The sequence below is a fragment of the Pinus tabuliformis genome, chromosome 9 (assembly GCF_031772625.1).
Source record: "Pinus tabuliformis cultivar Carrire ecotype Pingquan chromosome 9, CPIR1, whole genome shotgun sequence".
Taxonomy (NCBI): domain Eukaryota; kingdom Viridiplantae; phylum Streptophyta; class Pinopsida; order Pinales; family Pinaceae; genus Pinus; species Pinus tabuliformis.
Window position 1 is genome coordinate 1,061,867,626 of NC_142307.1, and position 15,018 is coordinate 1,061,882,643.

Genomic DNA, 15,018 nt, shown 5'->3' on the forward strand with positions numbered 1-15,018 from the left:
AGGTCAACCGGCCGTCCAACCCGCTCAACCATCTGTTCCACAAGGACAACCCTCGGTTGCTCAAGGAAAATTTGGTACCCAGCAAGCTCATCCTTCTGGGCAAACGGGTCCGTCCCAAACCCAACCAGGACAACCTTCCGGCCAGATGGTTCAAGCTCAACCTGTTCAAGTACATCCTTATGGGCCCCAGACTCAAATTGGTTATCAAATGAAAGGTGGGCCACGACCCCAACCTTCTTACCAAGCGCAGCCTTCTTATCAGGCTCAGTATGGAGCTCAGCAAACATATGGCTACCAGCAACCCCAGGGGCAAACTCAATTTACCCCTTATCAAAATTATCAACAAATGCAGGTCACTTCTTACCAGAATTATCAGCAACAGTATGTTGCACCTGCAGGTCAAGTTGCTAATCCATGGGGTGCTGGGGGGCAGACCCAGGGTCAACTGTCTACTTATGGACAGAATCCTTATGGATAGAATCCTTATGGATAGAATCCTTATGGACAAAATCCATATGGACAGAACCCCTATGGGCAAAATCCCTATGGGCAGAACCCTTACGGGCCAGGCCCATCTGGACAAAGTCCATGGGGGCAACCACCACCCGGTTGGAACCTTGGTACTACCTCTCTTCCATAGCCACAAATGTCCTTTAATCCTCAGTTTCCTTTCTTAGCGACGTTGGAACTCCTAGATGTGTCCAAGTTGATGAATGATCCCATTCTCCACAATCCATATTGGCCACCAGTTCCAACTAAGATACCCGGTGATTGCCCGAAATTCGATGGCAAAGCTAGTGAGGACCCTCAAGCCCATGCCATGACCTATCACCTTTGGTGCTCATCCAACTCATGGCTTGATGATTCTATCCGGCTCCACCTATTTCAAAGGACTCTCACAGGCTCGGCCGCTAAGTGGTATATTGAGTTGAATCGTGGAACATTTCAAGATTTCAACTCGCTGGCTATGGCATTCCTAACTCATTTTCAGTTACCCATTCAGTATGAGACAGGGACACATCTCCTTACGTCTCTCAAACAGGACATGGCCACGCATATATTCGATCATATTCATGAATGGAGACGGCGTCGTCGCTTGATAAAATTTTGGATTCCTGATCAACTCCTTACCGATTGGTTCACGACTTCCTTTGTCCCTGCAATCGCGCGAGACATCACCATGGGAGCTTGTGTGACTGAATAGCAAGCTATCGCGCGTGCTCAGTACCTCAACTTAGTTTATTCTCAGTCAGTTACTTTATATGATTATTTGCCAGACGCCCCGAGACCCGGAACATCTAAAGCTCCGCCAAAACCATCTGTTGACGGTGTTATTGGCTCTGTAAATGCATCTTCAAAGAAATCATCCGCGAACCCTGGGAAGCAAAAACAGAATGCTTCTAATGGAAACACTTCTTAGGGTCAATCTAATTCTGGAAATACTTCCGAGGTTAACGTCGTTTAGTCCACCACAGCGGATAAATCCTTGAAAGGGAAAAAGAAAGGGAAAGCCAAAAATAAATCCGAACAGCCCAAGCAGGACTCCCCTAAACCTCCACCCGAGGAAGGAGCCAAACGAAAACCTAAGTATCCTTGTCTTATCTGTGATGAGGATCACTACACTAAAGACTGCCCCAGGCGGTCCGAAGTTAGTCGATTATTGAAAGGTGCTCCTGGGACTCCTGCTGTGCTTAAAGAACCTTTCCCTTCACAGCAAACTCAAATGGTGGCAGATCCATCGCAACCCTCTTCTTCATTTGGCTCTCAAGTATTTATGGCTGGGACGATTCCCATCCATGTCACTACTCGAGAAAAATAATATCCATCTCATGCTGGGAAAGAGCCGGAGGTCCCCTCCAGTGCTCCTCCGTCCAGTTCTGGTCCACTCCACATCGAAAGACCTAGCACTGAGACGACTATCCGACCCCCTCCAAAAGGTGTACTCCAGAAGTCTTCTTACAACCCTAATGCTCGTGATGCCCAGCACTACAACATTGTTGAGGACTTAGCTCAGGCTCCGTCTGCTATGTCCGCTTTAGAAGTGCTCCAGAGTTGCCCCTCCCAGAGGAAGTCCTTGCTATCGTCCATCGGTGGCATAGACCCGACTGACTCAGATCTGATTTCTTTTGATCTCGAGGGCTATACGCCGAGACTGCCTCACCAAATCGCTTTCCTTATACAAGTCATCATCAATGGGACAACAATTCATTGTACAGTCATTGATGAGGGTGCCTCAGCTTGCATCATATCTGTTGCCTGCTGGAAAGCTATTGGTTCTCCAATAGTGAGCCAGTCTCCTACGACATTAGAAGCCTTTGATGGAAGAGAGTCCCGTCCTTATGGTATCCTCCAATGCTTACCCATCTCCTTGGAAGGGAAGAGGATAGAAGTGGAGGTCGAAGTTGTCGACGCTAATCTTACCTACAACCTCCTCCTTGGACGTAGCTGGACATACGCCATGCAATCCGTGGCTTCCTCCCTTTTCCGTGTCATTTGTTTCCCTCATCAGGGGAAGATTGTCACGGTGGACTAGCTCTCCTTCTTCACCTCTTCTTCCAAAGGCAAAGTGGCTTTCGTGGAGCATACCTCCAAATCATTTGAGAGTGTGGGAGCTAGACTCTTTAAAGATCCCGCCCTGATGGGTGTCTTTCCCCTCCCACCTCCTAATCTTGCTCCGATTAATATGATTTCTGTGCGTTCTGATCCGTGGGTCCTTCCTCCCGCTAATCAGATAGAATCTTGGGGCGATATGATGTCGTTCGAGCGCAATAAATGTCAACCTTCACTCCATTTTCAATGGATTGAAGCTTGGGGGCATGTACCTCGAATTGAGACGTCATGCTGGGGGGCATGCCCGTTCCTTTATTCTCAAGCATAGTTTACATGCGTGTGTGTGTGTGTGTGTGTTTTCATGTTTTCGGCTTGGTATGAAAGCGTGATATCCCTTATTGTGTCTTTTTGCTTCTTGTGCAGATGTCAGGTGCACCTTACATTGGTTTCACTGATTGTGCCTGCCGCAGCACTCATAATTTGTCCTCTGCGGTGTGGGTGATCTACGATCCTCACGGTGAGTTGATAGATCTTCAAGGTGTGTGTTTAGGCTGTACTACAAACAATGTTGCTGAATATAGCGCTGTTATTGAATTATTAGCCGAGGCAATTAATCTCGGTATTCGTACATTGCTTGTTAACCTAGACTCTCAACTTGTCGTCCATCAGCTCAATGGGCGATATTCCGTCAGAGACCGTCACATTTTAAGGTTGTACTTATGTGTTAAATTGTTAGAAAGGAATTTTGACTTTATCACATATCAGCATATTCCAAGACGATTAAACACATTATTTGATGCATTGGCTAATCATGTATTAGATAGACATTTGCGTAATTTATAATCAAAACATTATACAAGCAAGCGCATAAAAGCACAATAATAAACCATAGGCATATGTATATATATATGTGTGTCGCAAAGTTTTGCACCGCGTGCATTACATAAGTTCAAAAAATAATACATGTTCATCCTGATACATCCTGGGACGACATGTCCCTCAAAAAATATGCATGAAAGAAGCCTAGAAGTCTATTCGCGGTGGTGCTCATGATAGCACGTCACCGCGCGCACCAAGCGTCTCAACAGACGATGGATGTGAGTCAGCACCCCCACTGTGTGCCTCTGGTATGCAAAAGGCACGTCCGCCAATCTCGCATAACCCGGAATCCCTTGGGTGAGTCCCTCGAGATTCTGCACCAGCTCTTCCCCCACGGCACCCCTTGCCTGAGGATCAGTTGCAGGTTGGCCCCTCCGCGCTATAGGAGACAAGCCGGCTGGTCGCTCTGGGCCCACATCTGCATATACATACAACTGTCATCAGAACATGCATGTATTGACAAAAAATGAAAATACATAAAACATCAAAACGAAGAGGTCATACCTAGCTCCTCTTCCCACTCCTCTCCCTCTGGCAGTGGGAGGTCTGGATCCCCCATGAAATTGGTTCTCGCGTATGGCCAATCCTCTACCACGATCAGCTGACGGCGAAGCCATATGAAGAATTCGGGCCGCCAAGACATCTGCTGGCCCCCTCCTCCTCTGGGCATCAATTCTGCCTAGCGAGCCATCCTAGGCTCTCGTGGCAATGGGTCCGCCACTACAGCTCCCTGGTACTGGAAGAGGGGTAATCGTTCCAAGAAGAACGACACCACAATCGAGCCATACCCGAACTGTTTCACTCCCCCGTGCTTACACTTTGTAAGCTGCCTTTTGATATTTGTAGTCACCGCTGTAGCCCAGTCAAAAATGGTGGGGCTAAGGCATTCTGTCACTAGTAACAGATGATTCTTTCTCACCTCGTGGGGTGCCTGTACCCCAACTGCACGCGTGATGGTGAATAGTATCACCTTACGAACCAAATCATGGATGGTGTCAATATCCACCTTGGCACTGTTTTTCCCAAATTGTGCTTCTGGACACATTCGGGCCTTCACTTCACCTATCTTTTCTCCGGAAGGTCTACTTTCGGTCAAATAGGGCTCCCCCCTCTCCATGACAGCCTAGTAATGAAGTACACATTAGATACATCCAGCTCTAAGGTTTGATCCCATAAGCGAAATACTTGGTCATCAACATCCCAAGCATCCACTATGAACTGTAATAGCTCCGGTTGAGCTCGCAAATAAGAGGTGAGGAAGAACTTCTTGAGACCACAGTCTCTCAAAGCATTCATACATCCCTCATCCACTATGGCCAAGGCATCTACGGCATCATGCTCCCGTTCTTTCCATTCCACCACCAATTTGCCTGTTTCCTGCACCCACAAGGATGAATAAATCATTATTGAAACACTGGTAGGCTGACAAACCGAACGAATTTAAAAAATGATGAGGAAAATTCAAGCAAAAATTTAGGTCGTGCGGTTGGCGCGACTGTTTCTAAAACAGTCGCGCCAATGGCGCGACACCTTTGGGCAAATCACCCCATTGGCACGGACCCGTGCCGGATACCCACGCCAATGGGGCGCAACCCTAAATTTTAAAATCCCCCTTGCGGAGGCTCAATTAGGGAACAAAATGCATAAAAAGAGTATGAAAATGGAGCTAAGGGAAGCACCTCTTACCTGGAACTGGCGGAATCTCAAATGGTTGCACGGATTGGCGGTAATCACTGCTCGAAGTTCGCTCCCCAAATGGACCACTACTACTATGCAAGAGGTAAAAAGTAAAAGTAATTCTATTTTTTACATTTTCACCATATTTATAGACTTTTTGACTTGTAATTAGGTTTAAAAAGTTGTTTTTTGAATATTTTAATATACTTTTGGTCGAAAATGGATTTTACGCTTGCTTCTGGTGCCATGACAGGTCTTTTTTGCAACTTCGATGGTGAAACGAGTTGTATTTTATACTTTTTCGGACTCGGTAAATACTCGAAAAAGTCACTATGGAGTCATCTTTCAGCTCTTTTCTGACTCGCTAAAAATGAAACGATCGCCGAGTTACCCCTCTTGACTCGTTAAACGTAAATAAGAGGCGATCGTCTTTAAACCCTTTTCCAACCGTGTAAAAACAAAAAGATCGTTGGACCTTTGTCATTTAAGTTTCGTTAATGGTTACGAAACGACGTGATGTTGATCGCTTTTTTACTTTTTCAAGTCAATATCAGTACTCATGAAAAGTACTCCTCGATCGTAATGATCGGGCGGTTCTTTCGAGCATTGTTTTATACTTTTTCGGGCTCAGGAGACACAACTTTACGAAAAAGGACACCCCTGGAGTTTCCTTTTCTGTTGTCTTTTCAGACTCTCTAAATAAGAAAAGACGCCGAGTTCTTCCTTTTTCAGACTCGTTAAAACCTAATGACATCGGATTCCATCGAAATGACGCTCATAAGCATATGCTATCCCCGTCAAGCTTGTTGATAAAAATAACTGGGGTACTCGCCAGCAATGGTGGGGAAAATGGACCCATAATTCTTGTCGTGTCCGCAGTATGCCGCTCTTAAACATGGCACTAGTCTGCATTCATGTCTGGGTGGGGACATCTCATCTTGTTTTACACTAGCCTCCATGGGTTTGGGTTATCCTATTTGACCTCTCATCTGCTCATTGCCTTGTCACCATTACCTCTGCTCATTTGATGTCAAATACTGCCAAGTCCACTATCGTGCCGCTGATATGTTCAAGAGAAGTTGACCTCTGCAGAATTACAACCTCCTCTGATACCTCACATAATTCTGATTCACCACAACATTATTCCTCTGTCTCATGTCGATGATGTGGGAAACACTATGGCCCACCTTCGATCAAGGTCACTTCCTGTCGACTTCAGCTCATTATCCAGGAAGCTGATCCAGAGACTCCCTTCCGGTGCCTTGGAACCTGCATGCCTCAATGGCAGGTTATTCGTGTTCGACGAGAGGTTTTCATCATTGGCCTCCGATCGAATGATTCTACGAGTGTTCGACGCTAGCTCACTTATTCACACGCCGTAGATTGTACCTATAGTACCATGAGGGCCATTGTCATTATTGGTGGTACCTCTCGCGTCTGTTAACAGTTTTCATCATTGGCTGGTAATCAGACGATGTTCATGCATGTTCGACTTCAACTCCTGTATTCGCATGCTTGGACTTGTACTCTGTTCGGGTCGAGATGGAGCGCAAGACCCTGGATTTTGTCTGTTGGAATCCAGGCTGCGATTTGTGGATTATTATGATCATTACATGATTCATTCACTGGATGGTTGCGACCATGCCTGAGTCTATTTATCGATCCTCTCTGGATGGCTGCGTCCATGCCTTGGATCTCGATTATTATGTACTCTGCTATGGATGGTTGTGCCCATACCACATATATCATGTACTTGAGATATCAGTTGTACTTCTTTTTGCAGGTTCTCCGGCGGCCGTGTTTTCAATCACGCATGTTCTTGTAAAGCATTTCACCCCTCTCTCTCCCTCGGGCCTCATGCTTTAGGGGGCATCTGTTACACAACAAATTTTCACCGTTTGTCACCGTCCCTGTTACCCCTCACCCACACACTGGAGGACTCATTCCGAGACCTGTGAAAAGTGACATGACCTGAAACCACTTGCATCATATTCCTCTAAGTATGAGCTTCATTTTCCCTGAAGACATCTCCTGCAAAATACCCATGAAAACAACTCTTTTTGCATTAGCGCGGGTCCACAGTTCACTGCCCACGCCAATGAGGGAAATCCTCTAAAGAGGGTGCACCATTGGCACTCTGTCTCAGAGTCGCACTCGCGCCAACCGAATTGAGTAAAGTTTTTAACCAACAAGCTCCCGAAGGTTCTCTTCAACCCATTCACCAACTGAATCTATGTTGAGCTAGGATGGTTTGGCTTCGAATCTCCATAGAAGGGAAGTGGTTTTCCACCTTTCATGGAATTTTCCAAGTGATAAAGCCAATCCCATGAATAATGTGGTTGATCCTATCTCTTTCCTCTCTATCTATAAAAGCTTGTCTCTATTCCTTGAGCAAGCTAGTAGTAGTAGTTCCAGTTCTAGCATAGTGATAGAGAATACCAAGAGTTCAAGAGTTTGAAGCTGCAAGAGCCTTCTTTGCACCCATAAGGCCAAATCTAAGTAAGGATATTCTTGTCACCCAAAGAGAGAGAGGCTTGTTCCCATCCCAACAAGCTTTGAAAGACTTGTGTAGCTGACTACCCAGCCAAAGGAGGATTTGATGTCAGAACAATGGTTGTATTCTTCTTTGTTATTTATCAATAATAGATGACTATCATTATGGTTCCACTCTCATTGTCTTATGTTTGATGTTGAGTTATATCTTTTCTGACTGATATATAATTGCATCTACTAGGTTTTATGCTTGTATTCATGTTGTTCTTTGCATGTGCAGGTGTCCAATCACGAAGATCGTGGGGATCGTGACCGGCCGAGGCAAAGGAACAAGAGCGACATCTCTTCTACGAACACTAGCATTGGAATCCAAGTAGGTTCTCACCATCCACTTTTTATTTGCAATTAGGAACTTGCGTGGTAGCATTGTGTGATTGTTGCTAGACCCGGTTTGGGCTAGTAGGGATCGTCTCTGTCCGCAGAGAGGATTTACCTTCACAACAACTCTAATACATAAATATACATGGTGTAACATGCCCTTAAGGTCTTCAACATTTTCTTTTGACTCTTCGACTCACCTATAACACTTTAACATGTGCTAGACCTATTTCAATGAGAAATAAACTCAATGATATATATATAAAGTACATTTATGAAGACCGGACCCAATTACACTTTCTTCAACACCTCCTCTTAACTAGGGAGGTATTCATAAATCATTATAAGGTGTTTGTCTATTTTTCAATGTTGGATAATTCACATAAGAGAAACCCGATTGGCAACCCATCTGTTATAGCATCATATTAGCCAAAATTGTTCATAGCAAGGCCTTGACTAACAGATTTATCTCTCGTAAGATCAGAGCACAATGTTGGTAAGGGCAATGGCTTATAAACACCTTATTCATTGTCTCTCAAGGTACATACCCACTCAGGTGTTCCCTGAGTATGACCTTCTAGGAAAATTCTTGTCTTGGGTTCCCAGCCCTCAAAGAATATCGTTGCTCTTGCCTACTCTTGTCTTGGATGCCCTACACATCCTCAAAGAGCATCAGATGCTATATGATTACCCAATCCTCGCATTATTTCTTGCCAAGTGAAGACAAGAATGTTGTGACTATCTCTTCCCCTCGATTGAGGAAGACATGCCCAAGTTTCCTCTGATAAGGAAATTGCCCAAGCTACTTTGTAGTTGGGAACTTGTTAGAACTCCCTCTTAGCCAGGGACTTATCCATTCACCAATAATGTCTTCTTATTGGGTCCTTTAGCTACTTGATATCATTCTTTCCTTCGATGTCATGAAGTCTTCATTTGAACTTCTTCTTGGCAGGGTGCTGGTCATCGAGCACTTTCCCTTCTAGTTTGTCATGTCATTGCTCCCTTCATGGAAAGTGGCCCTCTTGATATATATCAGGTCCTTTTTGTCATCTAGCTACTCCTTTGTCATCTTGTCTATCTTTCATAATACTTATCACATGGATGATTTGTTATACTTGCTTGTTCCCATACTTTGCTTTAGTGGCCCTTCATGACTTCATCGTGATATTGCTTCAACATCAAATGGTGCTTTTGTTGGATGGCCTCTTCATTGTGACATATTTGTAGAGTTTAATTGGTTATCTGCACCTTACTATCTTCAAGGCCATCGTAGGTGTCAAGGGTCTTTTGATCTTTTTCTTCCTTTGTCAGAGTTTCCATGCCTTCTTTCGAGAGATGTTGAGGAATCTTTTCAAATAGTTATTCTTTGTGACCACAATGTTCTTTACATGCTTGATCTCTTTCTTAATTTTCTTCTTCTTGGATTGATTAGTCAACCACCTTATACTCCTTATGAGAGCGCTTCTTCATGTTGACCTTTACTCCATTGTAGTACATGCCTCTGAACATATCATTGGCGAAAGAGATCCTTTTATTCTTGATCATGATTCTAGAACTTTTCCCATGACCCAATATATATGATGACATGAATTAAACTTTGATGCATACATACCTCATCTTGATTATGCTTTTATCATCTTGGCTTTATTTGATAGTTCTCCTTCATTGGTGTAACCTTTCTTGCTTCATCTACTCTCGCCTGTATAACATCCTTTCTTGAATCCCATAAATGGGACTCCTAATGAGACATCTACCCCCTTATGTACGAACCTTATTTTGAAGATTCTATCAGAGGATCTTGAAGACCCTTACCTTGCAAATGTTTCTTCCTTTGATGATGGAGGCCTTCTAAGAATTTTGATCATGATCAATCATTTTTTCATTGTGGATGAGACCGTCTAATAGGTATGCTCCTTCTATGTGAATATCTTGAGCTATATCTATATTCTAGAAGATATATTTAACCATGGAATTTGTTCTATTTCTATATGCTCCTATACTACTCAAAACTTTGAAAGAAGACTTTAAGCAAAGAGGTTGACTTAGTCATAGGAGGATCTTCCTTCTTTTGCTTCTTGTCGTCTTCTTTCACTTCTTGAGTTACATGAGCTTCTTCCCTTTTTCTCTTGTTGTTGTTGTCCTTCTTAAGTTTAGGACAATCCCTTTTGTAGCATCCATATTCTTGGCATCCAAATCATTGGACTTTGGACATGTAGTGGTCCCAACCAATTTGTTACTTTCCTTGCAAAAAGACATTGAGGTATACTCAGAAGGGGACATATACTTACTTGATAGAGTTTGAGATGTAGTGAACTTGCTTTCTTCTTGAAGACTTGATGGCTTGCCTTCCTTAGATCTTGATGTTCTTCAAGTTGCTTTCTTCAAATTGACTTGCTTGATGACTTGAATTGTAGTGCCTTTTATTTTTCAAGATGTTGTAGATAGATGTAGGTCCCTCTTTGATTTGTTCTTCTTGTAGGTTCCTTTATAAAAGGTGCTTCTTCTTGCTTTGTAGTCTTCCATGATGAATGATAGATGGTAGAACTTCTTGTCCTTGATGTGATTGAGACTTCTTGGCTTGATGCTACAACCTTGCGAATGTTCTTGAGATTCCCTTTCCTTGTTGTGTCACCTTAGCTCTGATACCACGTTGAAGAATCTGGTGCAATGGGGTATAGCGGGATTCTTCTAGACTTGATAAAAAATTGTGAAGCTCTTTTACAATTTATCTTGTTATCTTAATCTTCTTCTCTTCTTATTAACGCATGTGTGTTTACTTCATCAAACTGGTGCCAAAAACATAAGAACAAGAACACAAGATGTTGGCTCTCTGCCAGGGCAAAACCTCTCTCTCTCAGGGAGGAAAACCCTTTCGTAAATTTCTCTTATTGAAGCTTCTTATTGGTCATTATGAAGCCCTAGACCCTTGACAAGAATATCCTCCAAGCACAAGTCAAGTCCTTCCTCCTCTCTGCACTTTCTTTCTTTGGCCCTTTGTTCCCTGGCACTATGTCCTTCTTTCATTTTTTGATAGTCCTTGGTGGACTAGCTCTATAAGAGACTCCAACCTTTGATCCTTAGCAAGATCCTTTACCAATGAAGAAACCTTCAATCTCTTGACCAACTGAGCCTTTTTCTTGATGTGAGGTTGTAGACTCGATGTACACCAAGTTTTTCTTGCACATGGGGTGATTTCCATCGCGACGAGACATGGAAACCCCAAATTTCCCGCACTTGGGAGGCTTTTGACAAGGTGGACATGGAATCCCCAGGTTCCCCATAATTTGGCGACTTTTGTCAAGGAGAGACTAGGAGACCCCATGTCACGCTCCTATCCTAGTGGTAGTATTTCAACCACACATAAGTGGGTGTGGCACCACCATAATTTTTCCTTTTACCAATACTTGAGTACACGGTCTGCACCTACTTCAACACTTAGTCAATTTTCCAATAAGTGTTCTTAACAATGCAGTGAAAATAACTTACCATCAATTTATCTTCTTTAATTATTCTTTCAAGCGTCGTGTTGTGTGGTCATGATGCACTGCACATAGCCTATACGACACAACTCCACACTTGAACTGTGAGCTTGTCCGCCTGACTTTCCATTCCATGGCACCCAAACTCTGCCAGTCAGTGTTGTCCATAGTGAGGGCGCATGGCCAACACGCAGTGCACCTGCCTACCTGGTTGGTAACCCGCCCCACTCTGCCTGTACACACTACCAAGTCTGACTTGCCCACTGTAATCCGCTCACTATTACGGCCCTCTTACCCACGTCCTTCTCTTCCTTTTGTTTTCACCCAACTCCTTCCTTCCCACTTGTTTTGCGATGTGGAATTCTGAGTTCGATGTCCCTTCGTCGAACGCCATCCTCCTTACTTATATGCATCCTTTCACCCAAGGGTCGTGTCTCTCGTGGATAACAAGGGTTGGCTCCATCAACATGCATGCTCGGCCAACCTGCCACATAACCTCAACACACCCCATTCCAACGAACCACTGCGTCCCTTGGTGTGCATCGTCACACCCATGGGTCGGCTCCAACACTTAGGCAATTACACTCATTGTCACACATCGCACACCTGCCCGTGTCCTAACTCGTCCGCACATGGTCACCTCTTTCATCTAGGCACCCAACAAGGGTCGCCCGCATACCTTCTTCCGGTGACTTGCCCATCGTGCATGTATCAAGGGGCGTGCACCCTGCCTAACACGGCACACCCGCTATGAGTGCGCCCATCACCGTCGCACATAAGTGAATGTCATGCCAAGTTTTCGCATATAACCAAACACTCACCTGAGTCGCATATAATTGAATGCGGGTACTCGTACTATGGGTTTAGTCTTTTCACTCTCTCGGGTGCTCCGGACTCGAATACCTGACACCCTAGGCCCCCCCCCGCATACGTGGTAGAGGTTTCTAGCACAATGAGACATGGAAACCATAGATTTCATGCACTTGGGCAGTTGTTGTCATGGCGGGGCAGGGAAAACCTGCTTTCCCTGCACTTGGATGGCTCTTTTCAAAATGAGGCATGGAAACCCCAAGTTCCATAGACAGAATAGACAAGTTGTTTCCACCTCGCTGCGAAATGGAAACCGCAAGTTTGCAAGGCTTGGGTGGTTCTTCATTATTACACAACATGGAAACCATGAGTTCCATAAACTTGGGCGATTTTGGTCATGTTGCGACATGGAAACCAAAGTTCCTTGCACCGAGGTCGTGGTTTTTTCCCGAGCGGGAGATGGAGACCCCAGAGGTTCCAAGAATTAGGCGGTTTCCCTCATGCCACGAAACATAAGCCCCCAGGTTCCACGGGATTGGGTAGTTCTCTATAGTTTTGTGGCATGGAAACTCAAGTTCCCTGCATCGAGGTCACGATTTCTGTCATGGCGAGACATGGAAGACCCAAAGTTTCCCATAATTTAGTTGTTTCCATCATGCCACAGAATGGAAATCCCGGTGTTCGTTAGACTTGGGCGGTCATTCCCTGTCACACAATGACATGTAAACCTAAAACTCCCCAAACTTGGGTGGCCATTCCCTGTCGCATGATGACATGGAAACTTGAAGCTCCCCAAACTTGGGCAGAAGTTTTAGCCGTGGCGCGAGCGACATGGGAACCCCGTGTTTCCCAGACTTGGGTAGCAATTTTTGTCATGAAGCAAAATGGAAACCCCATGTGTCCATTAACTTGGGTAGCAGTTTCCATCGCATCGCGAAATGGACACCCCAAGTTCCCCAGACTTTGGCGGCTTTTCGTCACTCCACGATATGAAAATTCAAATTTCCACACAATCTGGGGCGATTCAGGGTGTGCCGCAACATGGAAACCCTAGGTTTCCCAGACTTGGGTGGTTTCCATCGGTGGTTTTGACCATGCCGTGACATGAAAACCACGAGTTCCCCAAACTTGGGTAGCAGTTTTGAAACACCCCAAGTTCCCCAGACTTGCGAGCTGGTTTGCATTGTCATGGAAACCCCAAGTTCCCTAGGTTCTGGCATTGTTGAAAACCTCATGTTTCCATTGTGTTGTAAAATGTGGAAACTCGTGGTTCCATCAAGGGCAGGACATGGAAACCCCAAGTTTCCCCAGACTTGGGTGCCGCCAGTTTCGGCCATGGCGTGACATGGAAACCCCAGGTTTTCCAGGCTCACATGCCAGGGCGCAACATGGAAACCCCAAGTTTCCCCAAGTTTGGGTGCCGCCAGTTTCGGTCATGGCACGACATGGAAACCCCAAGTTTCCCAGGCTTAGGCACTAGGGCACGACATGGAAACCCCACGTTTTTGCAGGCTTTTGCACTGCCAGTTTCGGTCATGGCGTGACATGGAATCCCCAAGTTTCCCCAGGTTTGGGCACCTGGGTACGACTTGGAAACCAAAAATTTTGGGTGCGACATGGAAACCCCAAATTCTTTGCATTGGGCGGAAGCCCCAAGTTTTAGGTGTCGGGAGGAAACCCCAAATTTTTGGTGCAACATGGAAATCCAAAAGTCTTTTGCATCGAGCAAAAGCCCCAAATTTTAGGCACTAGGTGGAAACCCCAATTTTGGGTACGACATGGAAACCCCAAATTTTTTTGCTCTAGGTGGAAGCCCAAAATTTTAGGCACTGGGTGGAAACCCCAAATTTTGTGCACCACGGCATGGCATGGAAACCCCAATTTTTCCCATGCTTGGGTGCCAAGGTGCGACATGGAAACTCTAATTTTTCCCATGCTTGGGTGTCGGGGCACAGCATGGAAACCCCAATTTTTCCCATGCTTGGGTGCCTCTTTCGTGGCATCGTGGAAACCCCAAATTTTGGGCACAGGGCATGACATGGAAACCCCAAAATTTTGGGCGCCAGAGCGTGACATGGAAACCCCAAAATTTTGGGCGCCGGAGCGTGACATGGAAACACCAATTTTCCTGGGCTTTGGCGCCTTTTCTATCGCAGTGTGGAAACCCCAAATTTCCCACCCCCAAGCAATAAAAAATTATCGTTTGGATGAAGAGGCAAAGGCACGACAGTGAGAGGGTTGTCCGGATTTTTTTGTGACAAGGGAGAAGCTCTGAATCTAGGCGACCAAGGGCTGAATCTTAGTGGATCATGGCAGCAAGGCCACTTTCCCACTTACAATACCTCGTTGCATATTTAAGTCATCTGCAAAGTATTCTTCTCAATGGCCGTTTGGAATTGAACTTTAAAGCTACCCCAATCGAGATGCTTCATAGTCACAGTTTGCAAATGACACGGGCCCCTGGGGGTGACAAAACAATGCCCCTTCTACGAGTTGAGATACAGACGAAGAGTGACATTCACTACTTCTACCGTGGATTCTGACTTAGAAGCATTCAATCATAATCCGACACACGGTAGCTTCGCGCCACTGGCTTTTCAACCAAGCGCAATGGCCAATTGTGTGAATCAATGGTTCCTCTCATACTAAGTTTAATTACTATTGCGGTGCAGTTCATCAGTAGGGTAGAACTAACCTGCCTTACGATGGTCTAAACCCAGCTCACGTTCCCTATTGGTGGGTGAACAAGCCA

At 45.1% G+C, this 15,018-nt stretch overlaps 1 non-coding gene across 1 annotated transcript in view; it reads right to left on the reverse strand.

The window, feature by feature from the left end:
• Nucleotides 1-14,537: 14,537 nt before the first annotated feature.
• LOC149152403 (25S ribosomal RNA) overlaps nucleotides 14,538-15,018 on the reverse strand; it is a 3,388-nt gene continuing 2,907 nt past the window's right edge. The window contains exon 1 of the ribosomal RNA XR_016263921.1: nucleotides 14,538-15,018. This exon is cut by the window's right edge and continues 2,907 nt beyond it. This is a non-coding gene — a ribosomal RNA (25S ribosomal RNA).